The following is a 21,538-nucleotide window of genomic DNA, read 5'->3' on the forward strand; positions in this document are numbered from 1 at the left end:
TCAGTCGTAAATATAATTCAAATTGGTATTTTTGTCTGTTATTTACTACTTTACATATTAATTTACATCATTAATTTATTGAGTTTTATTAAAGCAAATTTCTCTGCATTCGTATGAGTAAACCTATCGTAATTGTAGATAATTTTTAAAACTTTAATTTGTAACGCTTTCGTGGAATTAAAGTTTTGAAATTTCTTCCACTCCCATCGCAGTTCCAATAAATATCTGGAGAATGGTCTTTCCAATGAGGTATTCTTAAAAAAATATGCTAAATCTAGGGATTGTTATTAATTCTCAAATTTTAAATCTCACAACACGAGGTACTTTCCAAAGACAAACAATTATTTTATTTTCATTTATCATTAAGCTTCGGACTTAGATAATCATATAAAATTCATGTGATACCTTCAATCATATGGTTAAACCCATGATAATTAATTTAGTAAAAAGCAAATTCATCATATAAAATATTAGATTCGGATATTTCAATATTAAGATCATTTAGTTATCACCATCTAATTGATATTTAAACTTTAACCTAAATTTTAAGTTCTAATTTAAGTTCGTAGTCTTTGGCCGTGTCGGGGAATTCTTAAATTATGTATTCGCACAGTGTCAAGCATATATTTGCACGCCTAATCAAGCAGATTAGGCCGCGTTTTGATTTCGCAATTGCCGCCTGATTCGCTTCATTTCCTTCGATTCACAATTATCTGGAGAAATTTTGATTTATCGATAAAATAATTGCGCCACCAATCGATATAAAAGCGAGAAGCATCACAATTCGCGAAACAAAAAAAAACAAGAAAACTGAAAGCGAATTTTTTATTTTTATTATTTAGTTTTAACCGATCATCAAGTCGCACCAGGAGGGGGAAACATCAGTCACCCACATAAAATCCTAAATCTTAATCCTAACGTAAATAAGAGACAATTTAAAAAATCACATATGTTGCCTTTCGTTATTCATTTGTGAATGAAACATTAATTTGTTTAACCATAAACATTTTCTTGTGTAAAAAATATTCTTGTGGAGACATCAACAGTCAATCACGCAGCGAACTTTACCGACGGATTGAGTGGTCATTTAGGTGAGTATGTCGAATGCTCTGTCGTAAAGAAGAAATTGGTAATTTATTTTTTCTACGAAGCCTATTAATTTGCAAAACGTATTTTTGCCTCATTTACAGGTTTGTATGTAAATTTTAACTGCTTTTTGTACACAGTTATAATGCAAAAAGTAAAATCCAACGAACCTAAAGGCTAAGGCTACCAATAAATGAAAGAACGGTGGTTAAGTCATCCGGATTGCGTAACGGTGTTATTAGTTTACCTTGCAGGGAAATTTACGTTCAAAATTTAATGATTTTTTACGATGGCGCACAGGTGAGTTGCGCAACAATATCGAAAGGCCTACACGGGACCATGTTTTATCGCATACCTACTTCGAAACAAACAAGAATTTATTGCATGGGAAAATGAAAGCGAATACAAAAAATATAGATTCAAATACCCAATATTGCAAAATGGCGTACTAACGGTTTATGAGAACTATCATAAATCAAATAGTCCATTTTTCACTTTTCAACTCAAAAATTCCACTTATTTACTTTACTTTTTGACTTTACTACTTTATTTAAAATCAGCTCCTATTGGAAAATGTAACACGTAATTTTTTTACTTACGTGCTATACAGGGTGTTCGAAAATATGTGGGATATCTCTGTGATCTAGATAGATTATTAATATAACTTTTTTTTAAAGGAAATATCGTTTGAAGTACTTGATATAATTGAATGGCCACTAGTGGAAATAGTATCCTGAGTTAAACTGCACTAAGTTGTATACCTAAACATATAATTATTCATATTTTGTGGCATACTCCAGAAAATTTGCAAAATATTAGAAAAAAAAGAATTACTGTTTTTTAAAACAAATTACAACAAAAAATGTAATTTGTACAAGAAAATACTGTTTTAATATTAAATTAGAGTAAATTGTCACACCTAAAACCAGAATCATCTTCTTATTCGGTCGACGTTGATGAAATGTTATTGCATTCTTCAGGATCAATAAGGACAATCATTAGTCCTAAAGAAAGTAATAAAATTGCCGAAAATAAGAAATTGATTTTTTATTCAATTCTGAAGGTCATGTCAGTGACTGTATTTGTGTTATTTTGCGAAAATGTACCCCAAAAACTAACCAAAACTAACGGTCGTAGAAAAAGTATAGTATGCAACACGTTCGGTAAACTTTTTAACTCACTCGTTTATTAAAAACTCGCTCCGCTGCGCTCCGTTCTTGTCAAATCAACTCGTGCGTCAAATGCCGCACTTGTTGCATCATATACTATTAACAACCGTTTTCCGTAAACTTAATTACATTATTGGAAAGGTGTATCTTTTAAAGACACCGACAGTCGATCAGGCAACGAACCCTTTGGTAAAGCAAAATAAACTTGAAATGCTAACTAACAGGGATTCGCATATCATTTTTAATTGAAAACAAAAATAAATATAATATATGAATTTAATATGAACCAAATGGAGATATAACAAATTATGACAAATAGACTTGGCTTCGTTAAATAATCAAGTTCCACATCTGCATTTAACATCAAAGTTCGTTAGTGTAGTTTTCGTGTTATTTTATAAGTTTTAATATTACAACCATATTCAACCAAAGTTCTTAATTCACGATAATTAGCATTTTATAGCGCTGCTCTGTGGGACAATTGCTTTATTTGCGAGGCGACTCAAGTTCCACGCCGATTTAATCTAATCTGCTATTCAAATGTGCAACATTCGAGGCGACGCACCGATCTAGAAATGCAGATAATGTGCAACGCACGCACTAAATTAACGACAGGGGATGGACGTTGAATTCCTAGTTGATCCAAATCGCTAAGCAAAAAATCTATCCTTTCACTCGATTTAAATTTTCAAGTCATTTTCCTCGATTTCGAAACATCCTTGAAGTCGAGCAAAATATAGAGATTGCCGCCTAAGAATACTTAGCGGGCAATCGAGCAACTAATATCCAGCCGCGTGTGCTTCGGCAAGATAATTAGTTAATTGTTGGTTTTGGTCTCGGGTGTAAACAATGCAGTCAGGCGTAACAATGTTTGTGTTAATTTGTGTGTTTTTAATTGATTCCCTAGTCAGATTTTGCTATAAAAATTATTTTGTCTTTGATTTTCTCACGCAACGCACTTGCCTATTACCATTGAAGTGTCGATGTTAAAACGGTCATTTTTTCCCACTTGTAAACTTATTTTAAAATTTAAATTCCATTAGTATTCATTGAAATAGCAAATGATGTGTAGATTACTTAAAATTTTGTAATTAGAACCCTCAAAAAAATGAAGACAAAACATGAATGCTATTATTTGGGGCACTTGAGGTTTGAGGACGATGGTAGGAATGAATTTATTACCAATGAAGGTGTACAATACAGCTTCTTGCCTTGTAACTAATTCTTTCGCAAAAACGGTTTCAGACAAAAGTTGTGCAGTTTGAAAATACCTACACAATGAGCTGCAAAACAAAACAGTTGGTCGTATCTACGCTTTCTCAATTCATCGAAAAATATCAGCTATCGGTAGCATTATTTTCCGATGCTTTATTTTAATGGTTTCTAAGAAAAAAACGAATTCTACTTAGGACATAAGGTTTCAATGTTCTCTTTTGATATTAATAGTATAAACAAAGCGTAAAATTTACGAACAAACGGCTAAAACGTAATATATTTTTGAAGAGACATTTTCACTACTTTCTTTGGCCCTAGAGGCTTTTTCTGTTGGGATATAAAACTTGTTGGAGATATTCTGCTATTCGTGATTAACAACTAAAAGAAATGGCAGTTTAGACATTTTTTTCTATATTTATTTACTGATTTATTTATTTATTTACGGGATATTCTCATTATCTGTACGAGGTTACAATACTTAAACTGCATTAGTACAGGCTTAACAATAGTAAAAATTTCGTCATTACAGAAGAAAAAAAAACCTCTTCCACTTTTCAATTTCAGTAATCAGATTTTTCTAAATTAGAAAAATTAACAAATTATAGCTTTTACATATAATCTACTAAAGTTACATTTTTTTAAGATTACTCTTAAACTGATGAGGAACATGAAAACTTAACCTGCCCTACAGATTCTGCCTTGAACCAGTTTGAAAACAAATTCTATCCCCAGTTTTACCGAACGTTTGCTGACAGATGGTAATGAAAGCAGTTCTTCTAGGAACACCAAATGTGACGTGAATTATATCACTGCGTCCGCCCAGTAAGTTTGTTGCTCAGCCGTTCTGGGAATTAAAGCTAGAAGGTAACAACTTCTTTAGTAAAATCGGCAAGTCGGTATAAATTGAGTCTACTTGCTCATTATCTTCAAGACTATCTAAAATCTGTGCGTGGAACTCACCAAATTTGTGACATTATTGTGAGAAAACCGATGAAGCTCATCTGATAGAAGGCACCTACACTGTTTGGAAATAATCATATCTGGATAGCCGGAACAGTACAGGGTCTAATTGAACAAAATATCCAACCAAAGCTTATTCTTTAGATATTTTCAAGGCGCACATTTTTTGTATAAAACAGTTTTCATAATGATAACTTCAGCTACAACTTTCAAAACGAAACATTAATTAGCATTCTCGCCACTCTAATTCAGGGCTAGCTAACAAAGGAGTGTAGACAAAGTGAGCAATAAGACATGATCTAATCAATCATTTACAAAGAAAGTTAAGTTTTTATAGATAATATGGTTCATTGCCATCATATGCCAAGCGTTTTGGTTAGTTATTTATTTTGCGTTATCGGACAACGTGATGGTGTAAACGACAGAAACTAAAACGCATCTTTATCTTTATCTTTAAATATCGTGACGTCAAAGTCACATTAGAAAGTAACTTACTTATTGCGCAGGATGCAAATAAGAATAGAACATCGGAGAGACCTAGACTGGATTCTATCCAGCAGAGAAACGAAAATAGTTCATTGTGCGAATGCAAGAGTATTGAACCGCAAGATGCTTTTACAATAAATTCAGAACTGATCATTTCAGAAAATGCACAGTTTGCAATATGTTCAAAAACTTTTTCGGACAATCGTTTGTTAAGTCAAACGCATAATTAAAATGTCGTTTACCAAACTGGTTGCACAATATGTTATCCTGATTTTTAATTAAAATATAAATCACGATTTTAGAGCATTCGACTTGTTTTCCGTCATGAGTCCTTACCATATTCCGCATTTACGCATACAATTTTCAATTCCTATTTTGCGCTGCACGTGCCATAAAAAGCAATAGGAAACACCATTCAGTTTTAATAAGATGTAATTGTTCCAATTACCTTCGTAGGAAGCACATAACTGTGGACAAATATTTGTGGACGACATGCCTTGAGCCAATTATAAAAAGAAGATTTCCTCGGAAAATAATGAAGATATGAGATTTTTTTCTTTCGCTAATGGGAAGCATTTTCTCTCTATCGCAACGTCGTGAATGCGTAACCTACTTGAGAATAGTAAAAATAATATTGATAACAAATGTCAAATGACAATAAGTGACACTTTTTAATCGGCTTATTTATTCAAAGCTTGTGTTCCCTTACTAACCCGTTTAATACATTTTAAAGTGTATGCGGCTTTGCCAGTACTAACACGATATGTTTCCAAAAAAACAAAATAATTTGAGTTGTAAATGTAAAAATAAACTTTATTTTACTAGTTTCCCTTTTGTATATTCAGGAAAACGCGTATTTTTTGTAAAGATTTTTAAAATAATTTTTTTGAAATGTAAAGTATTTAAAAACAATGTCGCCTGGTGACAATAACGGCCGTGCTGCATGTTAAGCCTCTATGAAAGAAAATTTTTCAGTAAGAGACCCATTATAACTGACTTTGTTGTGAAAAAATTGCGAGGATTGTTCCCAGTTGGCGAACAAAATGTAAACGCAAGTTTTACACGCCTATACATCAAGTAGAAATAACAATTAACATTTCAACTATTAATGTATCAACCTAAACGGAATATTGGAAAATATTAGCCAAAGAAGAAAAAATATTTTTCATAAATATAACCTGCAAATATAGCCAAAAGATCCTGGGAGTCTCAGCCAATAGCAGTAAAAAACCTGCAAATACCAGTGACATAGATAAAAAGAGGTGTAACGAAAAAAATATGCTGGGCAAGCCTTTCTAAATTTATAACCAACTTTAATTCTGTAGGCACTGTGATAAAAAGTTTCGCTACAACTCATTCTTGCTACTACGTCAACAAAAGAAAACAATTGACCAAAAAATGTTGGAATCAAAATGACGTCACAAAAATTACTCCATAACCTATTAATTATCAACAATATAACACTTTGTTGCAATAGGTAGTACAATTGTCCCCAAACAGATAAGCGAAATATCTATTTAGCCAACCCTGAAGTAATAATAAAATATTTATAGCGTAAATCCATCAATATCTAAATTTTATTGGTAAATCGCCCAATACCATTCTGACGACTTTTCAAAAACTCCATCGTGATTCACAAATCTAGAATCATTGCCAAATTGTCTATTGTAGCAGCTTTTGTTCGAATATTTACTCGTTAATTATGCGGCAGGTGCTTTCAAATGAATAATAAAATCATCAATCATCAACATTCAAAACGCCCTGTCGCTGCCTGCGATCGTTTACATCTCAATACGCGCTTGCTGCCGTTTTAATTACCATTCTTTGTTTGCAATTATCACGACTTCGACGTATCGCGCTTAGTCCGTTTTCGATATCCTTTCTAATAGATGACAGGCGGGTCTTCTGGAGAAACAGAAACCGACCTTGATTTTGCCTTTGCCGATTAGAGTCATTTTATTAATAATTGGAACGGTATTGCGCGCACAAGTTGGTTACCTCACCATGCTACAAATTTTGCAATACCCATTAAAGCGTGCCACTTCTAGGTAATGTTACGTTCGACTATGATTCATACGTCCTCAGCGCTAATGGCACCAAATAGAACACCCACAGGATGCGGTTCGATTTGTTATTTTTTTGATTAAGGGTAACGTTTTGCCCTTCACCTTTGCTTAATTGCAGGACGTGGCTCAACATGAATCGAATTCATCAAAAACATTAAGATGAAATATTAACTGCAATTGAAGGTATTTTGACGTCCGCACTACGTTCTCCAAAATGGTCGAAATAGGGAACTTAAATATTTTTTTTATTTCTTTAATAGATTTGTTTAGGATTTGAGAAATCCCATACCGAATGTCAAAACTCAAAACCCAATATTAAAGTTGCAATAAATAATTCAAGTTGTGACACCCTGCTATTACTTTTAAACGACACTAAACGCGGGGGAATGATCGTGACGTCATACCGCTGCTTTTCGATCGATACGAGAGGTTATAGGCCGAGAATTATAACATTTATGTTTATTTTTCGCTCGTGTAAAGATGTGTTTGTATTTAATCTGCGCCAGTTTGTATTCGTGCTTAGTGTACTTTACATGAAGATAATTTAAGCAACACAAAAACAATATAACGTATCATGCCATCGTTGGAGCACAACCAGAGTTTCCAAATTGGCCGACAGGAGGAGTAATTACCATCATCATATTTAAAATCCTGCTCCTTCGAAATTTTGCACCTTTAGCCAATTCGAAAGCAGACACAAATTCAAATATTTTATTTCATATTCTTTCCTCAATCTCTTAAACAAAAGTGGTAGGAGGTGTTGGAACATTTTCGTAATATAAGTCCAATCTTGGAATTAGTAAAGTGATTGATTTACTTGCCACTAGATGACATTTTTGACATAAATAATTGACAAAAAATAAGTTAAAGTTTACGTCGTTACTTGGTCAAATTAGAGTCTCACATCCCACATCTCAATTTCTGTATCTAAAATAAAATTACCCAAAACAATAAAAAATAAGTTAAAAAAAGACTTTTTTACGTCATTACTTGGTCAAATTAGGGTCTCACATCCCACATCTCAATTTCTGTATCTAAAATAAAATAACTCAAAACAATAAAATGTTGCATATTGTGAAGGACTTAATAAGTTGTTCAATGTCCAATTATACCCAAATTAAGATGTGTTATTTATCTTAATTACTTAAACAATGCGCTTTTCACTCTGATTCTCAGGAAACTCCACCTAGTGGGAAGGTAAGCAATAGCTTTCGCGTTATCATAACACGACTGACAGCCGAGAACAGAGCCCTATCTACCCTTCACTCCTTGCAGATATTGCACAAGGAGCATTAAACACAAAAGGTTTGCATTGGTCTCAGTTTTAAGACAGTATACTAAATATGAAATTTTTTTTGAAGCAAATAATTTCTAGCGTTTTTTCTTGCTTCATTTACTTAAAAATTTTCTTTTTTATTATTACTTTTTTTAAATTTTTTTCATTAATACTATACCTTCTTATCTTTACTGTAACACTCGGTATATTTTACATAAATAACATTTTAAATTTTAAAAGCATGTTATTTCGATTATGGGAATAAATTTTATTTGCTGGGGGTTTCATACACTCACATTTTTTCCATTCTTAGGTAATGAATATAATAGAATATAATTTATTGACCACGTTTTTTCATACAATTATGGCAAGTCATAAATACAATATATAGACAATTATGTTTATAAAAAACAAGACAAGGAATAAATTATGTAAAGATTGTATAAGAGCAGGATAGTGTATATAACAAAGAACAAAACGTTTATATAAATAAATAAAAGGAAGCACCACCAAAAAAATTATACAAAGTAATTGCACAGTCACGCCGTTCACAGGCGCTTCTTTGACTTCAATCACTGCGAGAGCATGGTCTGTTGATAGATATAAGAAAGTGACCAATTGCTTTTGAATGGAATTATCCAAGGGTGGTCATTAACATACAAAATACAGGTAAAATTGTGATCCGTACTTATGCAAACTGCGAGTCTAGTGTATCTCAGGAGATGCTCCCGCCCAAATGTAGAAAACACTATTCTATTGAGACTAATTAAGTTATAGACAATGTTTATTTGACTCTCATTGAACGTGGTGCCAGCAAGCAAAGTATCTTTAGAAGAAACGGCCACATTGACCAACATCAACTGTATGGAAAATTGTGAATAATCCCATTTCAACGAGGAAAAAGAGAAGCGATGCTGACATTTTCTCGAGTGTAAATGAAAGTGATAAAGATACAATACGGCTTAAAATTTACCAGTTGTACGAGGAACAAAGCGTGCCTACATTTGATATCTTAATTAGGAGGCTTGAAAAAGATGAAACCGGTGTTAAATGAGGCAGAACTACCTTATGGAAGCGTATTCAACACATGGGTTTTAGATTTAAAAAAATTGACAAAAGGCAAATTTTAGTAGAATCTTTTAGAATTCGGAAATGGCGAATGGAATATCCAGAAAAAATTAGGATTTATGGAGAACAACAAAGGCCTTTTATTTACTTGGATGAAACCTGGTTCGACACTTATGATACCCCGGAAAAGGGTTGGGTTGACTCAACTGATAAGTGTAAAACAAACGCGCCATCAAAAAGAGGTAAAAGAATAACTATTTTGCATGCTGGCTCTAAAGATTCCAAATGGACTTTCTCTGCCTGCGAAAAATGCTAAAGATTCTTCTCTGAATTACCATGAAGACACCACCGCTGGTTTATTTGAAATTTGGCTTAAAAACAAACTAGTTCCAAACATTCCTCCTAATAGCGTCATTGTAATGGACAATGCAAGTTATCACAGTAGACAGTTGACTAAAAACCCTTCCTCGTGTGACACAAAAGCAACAATCCAAAACCACATGTATAATAATGACATTTATTTTAACGAAGAATATTCCAAAAAGCAATTAATTGAGATGCGACAAAGCTTGAACCTACAAAAAGAATACGTCTGTGATAATTATACAAAAAATCTAGGGCATATAGTTATAAGGCTCCCCCCACCTTACCACTGTATATTTAATCCCATTCAACATGTTTAGCATCAACTGAAACCTGCCATTCGTCGTAACAATGTTTTTCCCCGTGTTAACTCCAATGTCCTCAAACTTATAGAAACCGAAGTTTTCAATATGTCCCCACAAAATTTGGCAATTTCTGTTAAACATATAGAAAAAGCAGAACAATCGTATTGCAACCATATTGCAAATAATGTAGAACAAATAATAATTAGAACAGGCGATGATAGCGATAGTGATACTGATATATTATGTGAATAATTTTAAGTAATTTAAGTAGGTAATAAAAACAATTTGTAATTTTATTTTAGATTTAAACATAAATACATACATAAATAAATAAATGTTGTTTAGTATCATTTCTAAGAAAACCCCAAATAATTAAATTCTAAGCAAAGTACGGACCTGTTCGGCCATATTACATTCTTACAGGTTGCCCGGGTCTTTCCTTAATTCGTATCAGCTAGTCACTTTCTTATATTTATGAACAGACTTTAGCCATGTATTCCCCGACCGAGTAAAAGCAGTGCCTTTTAAGAAAGGTTAAGATGTTTTTTTTTTAATTTTCTATTAGTTTGAACTTTCGCGTTAGCTGGTAGTTTATTGTACAAATTTAAGTTTAGTGATTTTTTTTACTTTGGGTATATTTGAATCTTGAAGCACGAAGTAGGTTGTTATTTCTAGTTAAATAGTCATGGTAAGATTAGTTCTGACTGAAGCTGTCCAAGTTTTTGTGTATTTCTAATAGTTTATAATAAATGTACAGACAAAGAAGTGGCATAATTTCCAATTTCTTAAAAATTGATTGGCAGTGCTCCAGATAACCTACACCATCAATCAAACAAACAACTTGCTTTTGGAGTTTAAATGCCTGGTCTACTGTGGCAAAATTACCCCCGAGAACTATGCCATAAGTTATATGAGAGTGAAAAAGAGAAAAATGGGTAACTCGCAATGTGTCCATTGTAACCAGTCCTTGAAGTTTACGTATTATAAAAATATTAGAGGCAAGTTTTTTACACAAGATAATAATATGGGAGCTCCAATTTAAACTATCGTCAAGCTTTACCCTCAAGAGCCTTACATTCTTGTCCTCCAGTAGATTATTATTAGTTGAGAAAACAAGAAGTTGTGTCTTATCTGTGTTTAGTTTAAGATTATTGTTGATGAACCAAAGTTCCGCCATCTGCTCGACATTATCAACATTGTGCATAAGTTCATTGGAGTCTTTTCTACAAGTCACAAACGATGCATCGTCCGCATAATGTGCACATTTATTGGAGAAAAGAAAATGCTACAAGTCATTGATGTAAGTAGTGAACAGTAGCGGACCCAAGATGGAGCCCTGAGGCACGCCACTCAAAAGAAGCCTATACAATGTCGGCATAAGAAGGAGAAATGAAAATTTTGCTTCTTTTTTCATATATTGCTCTGAATATTTTCATAAGTCTTAAATTTACATTTCATATATTCAATAATAAATATTTCGAGTTTAAAATCATTTTTAACGAGGCAGCAAGCAGTTCCCGCCGTTGACTTGCTTACATTCAATAAAGTTACGCTATCTGCGATGATAGAATAATTATCGAAAATTAGATTATGGTACGTTATGTGCCCACCTCCAGCAATACTTTTCTTTACACCTGATACTCGAGCAGTAGGTCGGATTAACATCCAAGCTGCTGAGTTTTTCAATTACCCAATTAACTAAAAGACAATGGCCAATTATAAAATGGACGGCAATGGCACCGATGTCTTCGGTTAATTACCCCATTTCTGCGTAACGGGTTCCTTTCAATGCTCGGTAGAAATTAAGTAAAAATTTTCTTTATTTTATACGTTCAGAAAAAAAAAGACATAGAAATACGCCACTCTACAATAAAGAACCGGACAATCTTGGCCCATTAAGCTTCTTTATAATGAAAAAATCTTATTAAATTAGTAGTCAAATTCATAATAACACATCTTGGAAAGTTTCCACAGAACGCTCGTATTCTCACTCTACTTTTTTTCTCAGAATTCATAAATATCAAACTTAAAGGCAGGCACTACATTTCATCAACATTTGTGACATAACAGTCTTTAATTTTCAATTTCCGTATGTTTTTCAGTATTTTTTTGTGTAATGTATTCGTAGCACATACGAGGTTAGTGCCAAAATTTCCCGGCCTGACATAGATGCAGCTCCAGTATCACGATAAAACTTTGTCTTCTTTTAAATATATATCTTAGTAGGCTGCGAAAAAAAATTGAAGTCTTGCGTCAAATAGTTTTTTATTGACAGCATTTTAAACAAGACGTATCCGAAAAAATGTCGCAAATAACGCAAATTGAGTATAGAGTAGTCATAAAGTTTTTGACAGAAGAAGGGTTAGCACCTAAAATTATTAAAGAAAGGCTGGATGGTGTGTAAGGCCAAAGTTCTCCTTCGTATTCTGTAGTGAAAAAATGGGCAAAACGTCTTCGAATGGGGCAGGAGTCCCTTGAAGATGATCCAAGAACTGGTCGACCAGTGGAGGTCATAATGGAAGATATTGTGGCGATTGTGGAAGAGGTGGTATTGAGTTTAAAGGTCAAGGAAATCTCAGAAATTACTACGCTTGTGTGCCGTGTCGAGTGTGCGCGGTCTTTTTTGGAACTCTGTGAGTAGGAACCGAAGCCTGGGGTAGAGACTATTGCGACGGGAGATGAAACTATGGTTCTCTATTATGACCTTCCATCGAAAAAAGAATCAATGGAGTGGCGTCGTAAGGGTGAAGCACCTCCAAGAAAATTCTGTCAGTCAACAAAAAAGGTGATGGCGACAATCTTTTGGGATTGTGAAGGAATTCTTTTGACAGATTTTAAAGAAACTAATACCACTGTCAATGGTAAATATTACGCAAAATTATTACATAAATTGCGACATTGCATACGTGTAAAACGTCGGGAAAAACTGACCAGAGGCGTGCGTCTTTTGCACGATAATGCACTTGTCCATACTGCTAGTGTTACAGAAGCTGCCATCTTAGAGTGTGGGTTTCAACAGATAGATCATCCTTTTTATAGTCCAGCGACTATTATTTGTTTGGATATTTGAAAAAGGACTCACGTGGACAGCGGTTTAACGACGAAGTTAGTTAAAATAGGCTGTTTTAGCTCATTTTGCAGTCAAACCAAAAGAATATTTTTTTAAAGGGATTGAGTTGTTAATAAAGAGATGTAATAAGTGTATTGAAGTTAAGGGGGTTTATATTGGAAAATAATAAAAAAATATTACTCTACTTTGTTTCTTTCATATTCAGGCCAGGAAATTTTGGTGCTGCCCTCGTATATACTTAAAAAGGTGATTTTTGTTTAAAATAAAGGGTACTTTGTTATATGAACATTGGGCCAACCATTAGGAAGATATCGCACTACAAATATGGCGAAAAAATACAGTTTTTGGTTTTTTATCTAAAACATTGATAGGACAATAAAATATTACCTAAGTATTACTATTATAAAAACCCACTTTCTGAATATTTTTTTAAAATTAGTTGAGAGGACTGTAGACCATATGCATTCTTCTAAAGTAAAGTTTAGGAAAAACGGACCCCAGGTCTTGGAAAAATGTAAAGCATTGCAAAATTACAATTACATTTTAAAAATAATTTATTAATAAACATTAATTGATCTAAGATTAAGATTAAGATTAACAGTTGGGAGAGCTAGCAGTCAGCCTGTCATTCACCGCGACCAAGAGGATCTATTGTGATTCTCTCCATAGCTATAGAGCTTTATGCAGGTTCGTCTCTCTAACCAGACTCCACAACTTCGATAATGGCTCCCTCGTATAGCTCTCTGCCTCTGGTTTGGTATCGCTCAGCAGATGGAAACGGACTCTCTCTAGGCCTTCGCAGTAACACAGTAAGTGTGCGGCTGTTTCCTCCTGTTCCTGACAGAATCTACATTCTGTGTTTTCTTATACTTCCATCAGGCTTAGATGTCTCTTAAGCCTACAGTGGCCCGTCAGCAGACCTACCATTATTGTAACGGCTTTCCTATTGTAGATTAGTAGGTCCGCTGTAAAATTGGCCGATGGGCCCCTTAGGAATGGTTCTGGTCCAATCAGGCGCATTGACGACCCTTCGCGGCCTGCGTCGTCTGCGCCTTCATTACCTTTATGTCCTCCGTTCCCCGGTACCCATGATAGAGTAACTTTTTTCTGGCTTGCTATCTCGTTTAATGCCTTATGGTAGTCCCGAACTAACTTGGATGTTATTTTATTAGATTGCAAGGCCTTTATAGCCGCTTGACTATCGGTGTAAATTGCAATTGATTTGTTACGGATCTTCCTCGCTTTTATTTCTCTTGCACAGTGTTCTAGTGCGGTGATCTCTGCTTGGAATACTGTTGCTAGCTTACCCATTAGAATAGAGATTTTCCTTTTCGTTCTGGGTTCGTATATTCCGGCTCCTACTCCTTCTTGAGTTTTTGAGCCATCAGCATACCAGGTTATTTCTGCCTTGATTGGTGGCCCGTTTTTCCAGTCTTCTCTGGCTAGGATTTGAGTCCTGTAGTGGTTAACGAAGCAATACTTAGGTGTTGTGCTGTCCGTAGGCAGCCCTAGGACATTGTCCGCCCTTACCTCCAAGTAAAGCTTGTTATGTTTCGTGCTATGTCTACCAATTATCGGGGACTGGCCTTGCAGTAATTTATATACTGTGGATCTTGTTTCCCCTTGTATATAGATCTGTATTGGTGGGATGTTCAATAGGACCTCCAGCGCTGCAGTGAGCGTTGTGCTCATGGCCCCCGTAGCGCACAGACTCGCTAATCTTTGCACGCTACTCAGCCGCCTTATCGCCTCCCCCTGCATGGTTCTTGTCCACCAGACAATCGCCCCATACGCTAACATTGGTCTCACTACTGTTAGATACAACCAAAGTGTCATTTTTGGGTTTAAGCCCCAGTTCTTTCCACACATCCTTCTGCATCTACTTTGTGCAATTGTTGCCCTAAGCGTGATTTTTTGAATGTGCGCTCTCCAGGTAAGTTTTTGGTCAATTATGACTCCTAAATATTTTATCTCCCTGGCGAAGTGTAGCCTTGTTCCATCTACCACCGGCGGTTTCAGTCCTGTGAGGATTCTCCTATTGGTAGATGGAACGACTGTGGTTTTCTTCAGGTTAACTTAATTGATCTATGATTGATTGATAACTCAAATAAAAACACAAGACACCTGAGCCAAAAAATCAGTTTCATAGTAAGTGCTATAGATAAACCAACATTGAAGAAATGCGGAGCAAGACTAAGGATGCGTTGTTACAAGTGCAAGACTCCAAATTACTCGAAGAAAGAACCCATACAAGAAAAAGTTGGATGACTAACGATATCCCAGACCTCATGGATCAGAAACGAAAATATAGACATCGAAAGGAGGAGAAGTACAAGACATTGTATGTTGTGATTTTAACTGCAATGTGTACGAATGTGCCATTGATTTTGAAAAGACGTTTGATAGAGTTCAGTATGAAAAACTGCTGGCAATACTCAAAACAACGAGACCAGACGACAAGGATACAAATAATTGTAAACCTGTATTGGAACATTCTAGTCAGAACGAATAAAGAACCAAAAATAAGTGTGGCTATCAAACGCGTAAGCTACAATATTTTGGAAACATCATGCGAGACCCCGAAAATTATGGACTGCTACATGTAATCATGAAAGGAAAGATAAACAGCAGAAGAGGCCCCGGACGAAAAAAGACATCCTGGTTGACAAAGTTAAGTCAGTGGTATGGTCAGTCCTCTGTGGAATTGTTCCGAGCAGCGGTAAACAAGACACAAATCGTCAACATAATAGCCAGCATGACAGCCAGGCCAAGAAGTATAGTACATAGAAAAACCTGGTCGTTGCAAGTATGATATGAATGGATAAATTCAATTCCTTCCACTCATTTAAAAAAAATAAAAAATGTGCAAAATACTTCTTTTAAGATAAAAAACAAAAAGTTATTTTTCTGCCATATTTGTCGCGCGTTATCATCCTGATGGTTGGCTTTTGAATCTTTATTTTTAAAAAAATCACCCTCTTACATTTTTAGCATTTCTTTTGAAATACACTGTATATGCAAATTCTCACTGCCATTACTAATAATTATTACTTTTAAGCTGTTCAAATATCGTTTTATTAATTAGGATATGCACATTAGTATGGAATACCTTATAAGAGAGGGATGAACTGCTTTCTTATTTCTAATTAGTAAATAAAAGGTTTTGGTCCTGCATAATTTCTAAACGGAGTAGAGAAATTTCATTCAGCTATAGGTTAATGCCACGATAAATGCTGTAATTGCTACCGCCGGTGAAGCGAACTGGTTAAATCGCCAATGTAAATTAATTGAAATTAAAAGCTGAGCGATAAAATCGATAAAAAAAAACAAAACCTCGCATTAACCAAATAATGAAAAATGTATTGCGGTGAATGTTGGCATGTTTTATGCATTACGCGTTTGTTTATCGTAATTAAAACGTTAGAAAATAGTTCTTTGCGAAAAAGCTCAATGCAGAGATCGATGAATGACGGACTCTTCTCATTATATTTATACAGATCGTCTGTTTTAGCAATAGCAGCGATATTTAAAATCGATAAACATGATTTAAAGTGTTAAACATAGGTTGACAATATTCACTTCTAAGCATTTAAAAGTATAATCTTTATTTATAGAAATGTCATCAATGTCATTCATATTTGCTGATCGCTTCATCAAATTTAAACGATAATGTAATATATTATTCACATAATTGTGAACATTAATTTAGTGCACGAGAAGTAAGCATTTTGTTATATTTTACAATTTTACAAATAAATTAACAATTTTAAATTTTGTGTAATTGACGGAAAACATTAAATTTAATTATCTTAGTTTTAGTTTGATATCTTTAGGAACCTATCGGTATTTTTTTTTAATTTACCTCAGCAATCTGATATCTAGCAGTCAGTTGACTTATATTTAAGTTAATTATATATAATAATATGTTTATATAAATTTGTATGTATGTCCTATAAGTGAGGTTACGAAATTTTTATTGACATTCCAAAAATCACTTGCTTGCAGCAGCTTAATTAGTTAACCTAATTAAACTCGGAGTGTTCAAGGTTATTTGTTAAAATTTAATAATTAAACTAGCGTTCTTATATTACATGCAATTTGGGAATTGTCCCATCAAAGCAATTAATAGAGTGAAGCTCTTTCGTTTTTTCGTCCTTCCAATATCACAAATTCCAAAATTCTTTAAACTATTCACTCAAAAGTAAGAAAGCAAAATATAAGATATTTGAATATATTTTTAAATACTGCTTTTAGTTTAAATATTTTTATATCAAGGTTATGTGTTATAAGAACAAGAAATCGAGAAGTAAATGACAGTATTATTTAAACGTTTATTAAAAATAAATACATCCATATTTTTGAAATATATTCGGATGATAATATTTTAAAGTTTCATTAACAGATGGCAATAGTTGTTTGAACATCAGATGTATGAAGACATCAATTTATTTTTTAGGTTTTATTATAACAAAACTTTCGATGGGGGTGCCACACGTACGGAAAAACCGCAAAACCGGAGCATAAAAATGGCAAGTAAATGACCTTGAGAAACAAAATGTTCATAGGCGTGTCACGAACGTGCCAACTGCTAATGGTCGAACACTGTCACGCCGGATTGTGTTGCATTTCTTTCACGCAACTAACTACGTAGTACGTGTCGTACTGCTGAATGGTTAGATATCACTTAGTATCAAGGTATTACCTAAATAGACCAAACTGATGCCTATTACTTATCCCATGGTATGGCCTAGCTTCTAGTGTCTTCTATTGCAGCGTTCCATTCAATAGTGAATGCTTGGTCGGAACGTGAAATATTATTGCAATTTCAATGCAGGGTCATTTTATCGTACCAGCTAGTTATAAATTATACGATACCGCTGCCAATTGCAGTAGGTAAACATTACATCTGGTAATTCGAATATAATATAATATTTTCAATTTGACGAACAGATTGATTATTTATGTTTTTTTTATGGGTGAGTCACTAAAAAAATATGTACATTGAAATTCACTTTTTGGAAACAACACAAAATTCCCCGGATATATTTGATTCCCCGGAAAAACCTTGAAATTATGTGTGCAGTTTTCCGAAAAATATCAAAATTTCCAACACCGCTCTAATCATTTTATGACGTCACAAGCACGCACTGATACTAAAAACCTCATTTCTTAATAATATCAATAATAGTAAATTAGCGTACCGTAAAAAAATTGCAAAGAGAAACAAAATTAAAGCACAATGACCTTTCTCAACCAACCGGGGGATTACTCCCAGCTAGCAATAAAAATCTAGATACCAGTTTCATGTGCACACTGTACACCAATTGGAATAATTAACAACAACAAATATGTAACATGTCAACAACAGAAAAAAAGGCTTGCTTTCAAAGAATAGCAGGGTAGTGATATTATTACTACATATATTACAATAATAATGCTGGAACCCAAATCTATTGATGTTCCTCATCAGTTATTGTAACACTTTGGAATATGTTCCAGAAATGTGTATTTAATTGCACTCGATATGAATGATTACAAGCATATTCTTCCTGATTAAAGATCGGGAAACCATTCGCGTCATATTTGTTTGGTATGGCTATAAATTTACTTTTCGTATGCGCCAGCTGTTACGAGTCAATAAATTGAGAGACAATGCCGGTAGTAGTTACCATATGGGTTGCACCACGGTCCCATTAAAAAATGACGCGAAATTCTTTCGTATTTTTGTACTTGGATTTGTTGTGTTGCAAGAAAGCTATTTTTTGGGCAACCGCATTACAGTTAATTGCGGTCTAATGTACATACATGTTAAGCAATAATTTCGATATGCGACCCATAAAAGCGATTTGCAAATTTGCAATATAAGTATAACATAGAATATATATTTAACGCGAGCGAATTATTGGTAAAACCTTTTTTTAAAAAGTCTCAAAAGCTTTACCTCTTCGCTAGTTTAAAATAACCACTAAAGGCTAATGAGTTGTTTTTTCATCTTCATTATGGCCATCGAACTTGCATATTTGATATGATTTTCTCAATTAATGCAGCAACATATGTTTTCAACTAACGCCAAATGCTGGTCTGTTATCCGGGTAGTATTAATTAATAACTATTAAATGACCTATTACAAATTAAAATATGGGCTCACAAAATGTTATTAATTATTACATGCATTAGTGTATAATTGATTGATAGATTTATTTAGAATTATTACATAATGTTTTAATTTTGGGTCATCATTATTTCCATATAAATGTTGAATTAATAAACGTGTAATTCTTATTTTACTATTACTTTAATCTTGATTCGTTCTAGGCATTTATTGATTAATACGTTACCAACCCACTTTAAACTCTGGAATCATGGCAAATGAAAAAAATTTTTGTTATGAAGTTCCTATGTTTGTATTTTAAATAGCCATTATTTCTTGCGAATAATAGACTTTTCCGCTCATACGGATATTCGAATACAGTTTCCTGTAACTTATGTGGGAAAATAACACTGTGGCAACCGATATGGCAACGTAACCAGGCATTATATGCAAAAAGGAAATAATTTCGTCACACCATTTAATTAGAATTGGATCCGCAAGTAATTGGGAAAATTTCCGTTAAATTGGTATTTAGTTTCATTTAAAAAAATAGTTTTGCATGCTAATTATTACATGGACAATTCTTCTAGATGTCGACCAGATATCCAGAAATTTGAGTCAAAAATAGAAACCAAATTTCCGTTCAAAAAATTCAACCGACTTGTTACTTTATTTTAAGTTTGGAACTAGCAATGTCCATCCTTAGCCAACGTTTTAGTCCAATAAAAATTAATTTAATTTGTTTGTTGAACGACTTATAAATAAGGGTAGAATAATATTATGACAAAAACCAAAATTTAATTGAAAATTCGAGCAGCCACAGTTGTATATCAAAGAATTAACAATTATGTTTTTAAGTGGGACTTATTATTAGCAAAAACGCGAAATATATTTTTAATTGTCTTGCAATTGGTACAATCATTTTAAAAAAATCCTGTTACTGCCGAACCGATCTTTAAAAAACATTACACTGGGAAGTTTTTAATGAATTAATTTTGTATCCCATTTCATTTGATTCCATTCCCACAAAACAAATATATGATTGCTCAAATTATCTAGCATTTCAGAAATGATTTAAAAATATTGTTTTTAATAAAAAAAATTCAAAATGTTGAAAAAATTATATTTTGGTTGATTGTTTTTTTTTAATGATATTTAGAAAATTCGATTGAGTTCAGTTCAAGTTCAACTACTTACCGAATTTTAACCAAAGCGAAAGTCCAGAACCCGCCCCCCAAAATTGCAGAACTTCTTACAAAAAACTAGCACCGAACCTCCTTATCAGCCAGTGTTCACAATGACACTCAAAAAGTGACACTAAGAGATTATCAGACGCACCCCCCTGTTTTAAATAACTTCGGTAAAACAAGTGAAAGTATAAAGCTCTTTCGGTGGAGCGTTCGTTTCATACGCGGGATCACTTCGTTACCAATCTTGCGCGAGCGGCTACGCACTCCCTGCGGTTTATTCTGTTGAATTTATCGGAAATTTTGCATACGGTGCGGGTCGGGACGGTAGGGAGGCCAAACTGAACCTTTGGTGGAGCGGGCTTGGATTTTATATGGTCTGGGCAGATTTTTTTTTCTACAAGAAATACAAGAAACTGTTCACCGGTAGTTCAAAAACGCTTGCAATGTTTTAATTATCGTGGTCTACTCAGCGAAATTTTTGATTGAATGCATGCAATTTCCTTGGGCATTCATTATCGGAGATTGTAGCGTAAAAATTTGAAATTGTTTTTGAACAGCCCATACAGCAGCTTGTGATTAGGAATATCGATCTCAAGTTACAATCAACTGTTTATGTTCTGATTGAACTGAGTCAGTATGTCCCAGCCATTCGGAAAATTACTTGCTACCTAAGAAATCAATAAAGATTTACCTTAGATAATACATAGCTGTCAGGTTTTCTTCTGGTATTAGCTGGTATCCCGAAGTATAGTGTCATCACATTTTTCCATCCGTGTATCAATACGTATATATATATATATATATATATATATATATATATATATATATATATATATATATATATATATATATATATATATATATATATATATATATATATATATATATATATATATATATATATATATATACTTAAGAAATGGTTCTTGGGTTTTTTTTTGGTCCTTTTTTAGTGAAATTAAAATAAGTTTCCGTTACTTGTGAAACATTTTATTTTTTGTGACGTTTCGGCCTTCAAGACCTTCTTCAGACATTTAATTTTAACCTACAAAAATGTGTTTTTAAATAAAATTATTTATAGCATTGTTTTCCTGGTCATAATTAAAACATAGATAAAAATTTGTATAGGAGTCAGCATTGAAATGATTAAAAATTACTAGTGCAAGTCAATAGAACAAACAAAGTGATTAAAA

General features: G+C 33.6%; 1 protein-coding gene across 1 annotated transcript in view; it reads right to left on the reverse strand.

Annotated features, from left to right (window-relative positions):
• Window positions 1-20,660, reverse strand: part of LOC132702208 (peroxidase-like) — a 70,132-nt gene extending 49,472 nt beyond the window's left edge. Inside the window, exon 1 of the mRNA XM_060670710.1 lies at window positions 20,353-20,660. The gene's annotated coding sequence lies outside the window, so the exon portion shown is untranslated. The remainder of the gene's footprint in view (window positions 1-20,352) is intronic.
• Window positions 20,661-21,538: the final 878 nt, after the last annotated feature.

Source organism: Cylas formicarius, unplaced genomic scaffold (genome assembly GCF_029955315.1).
Source record: "Cylas formicarius isolate icCylForm1 unplaced genomic scaffold, icCylForm1.1 PGA_scaffold_5__7_contigs__length_24384050, whole genome shotgun sequence".
Classification (NCBI taxonomy): Eukaryota; Metazoa; Arthropoda; class Insecta; order Coleoptera; family Brentidae; genus Cylas; species Cylas formicarius.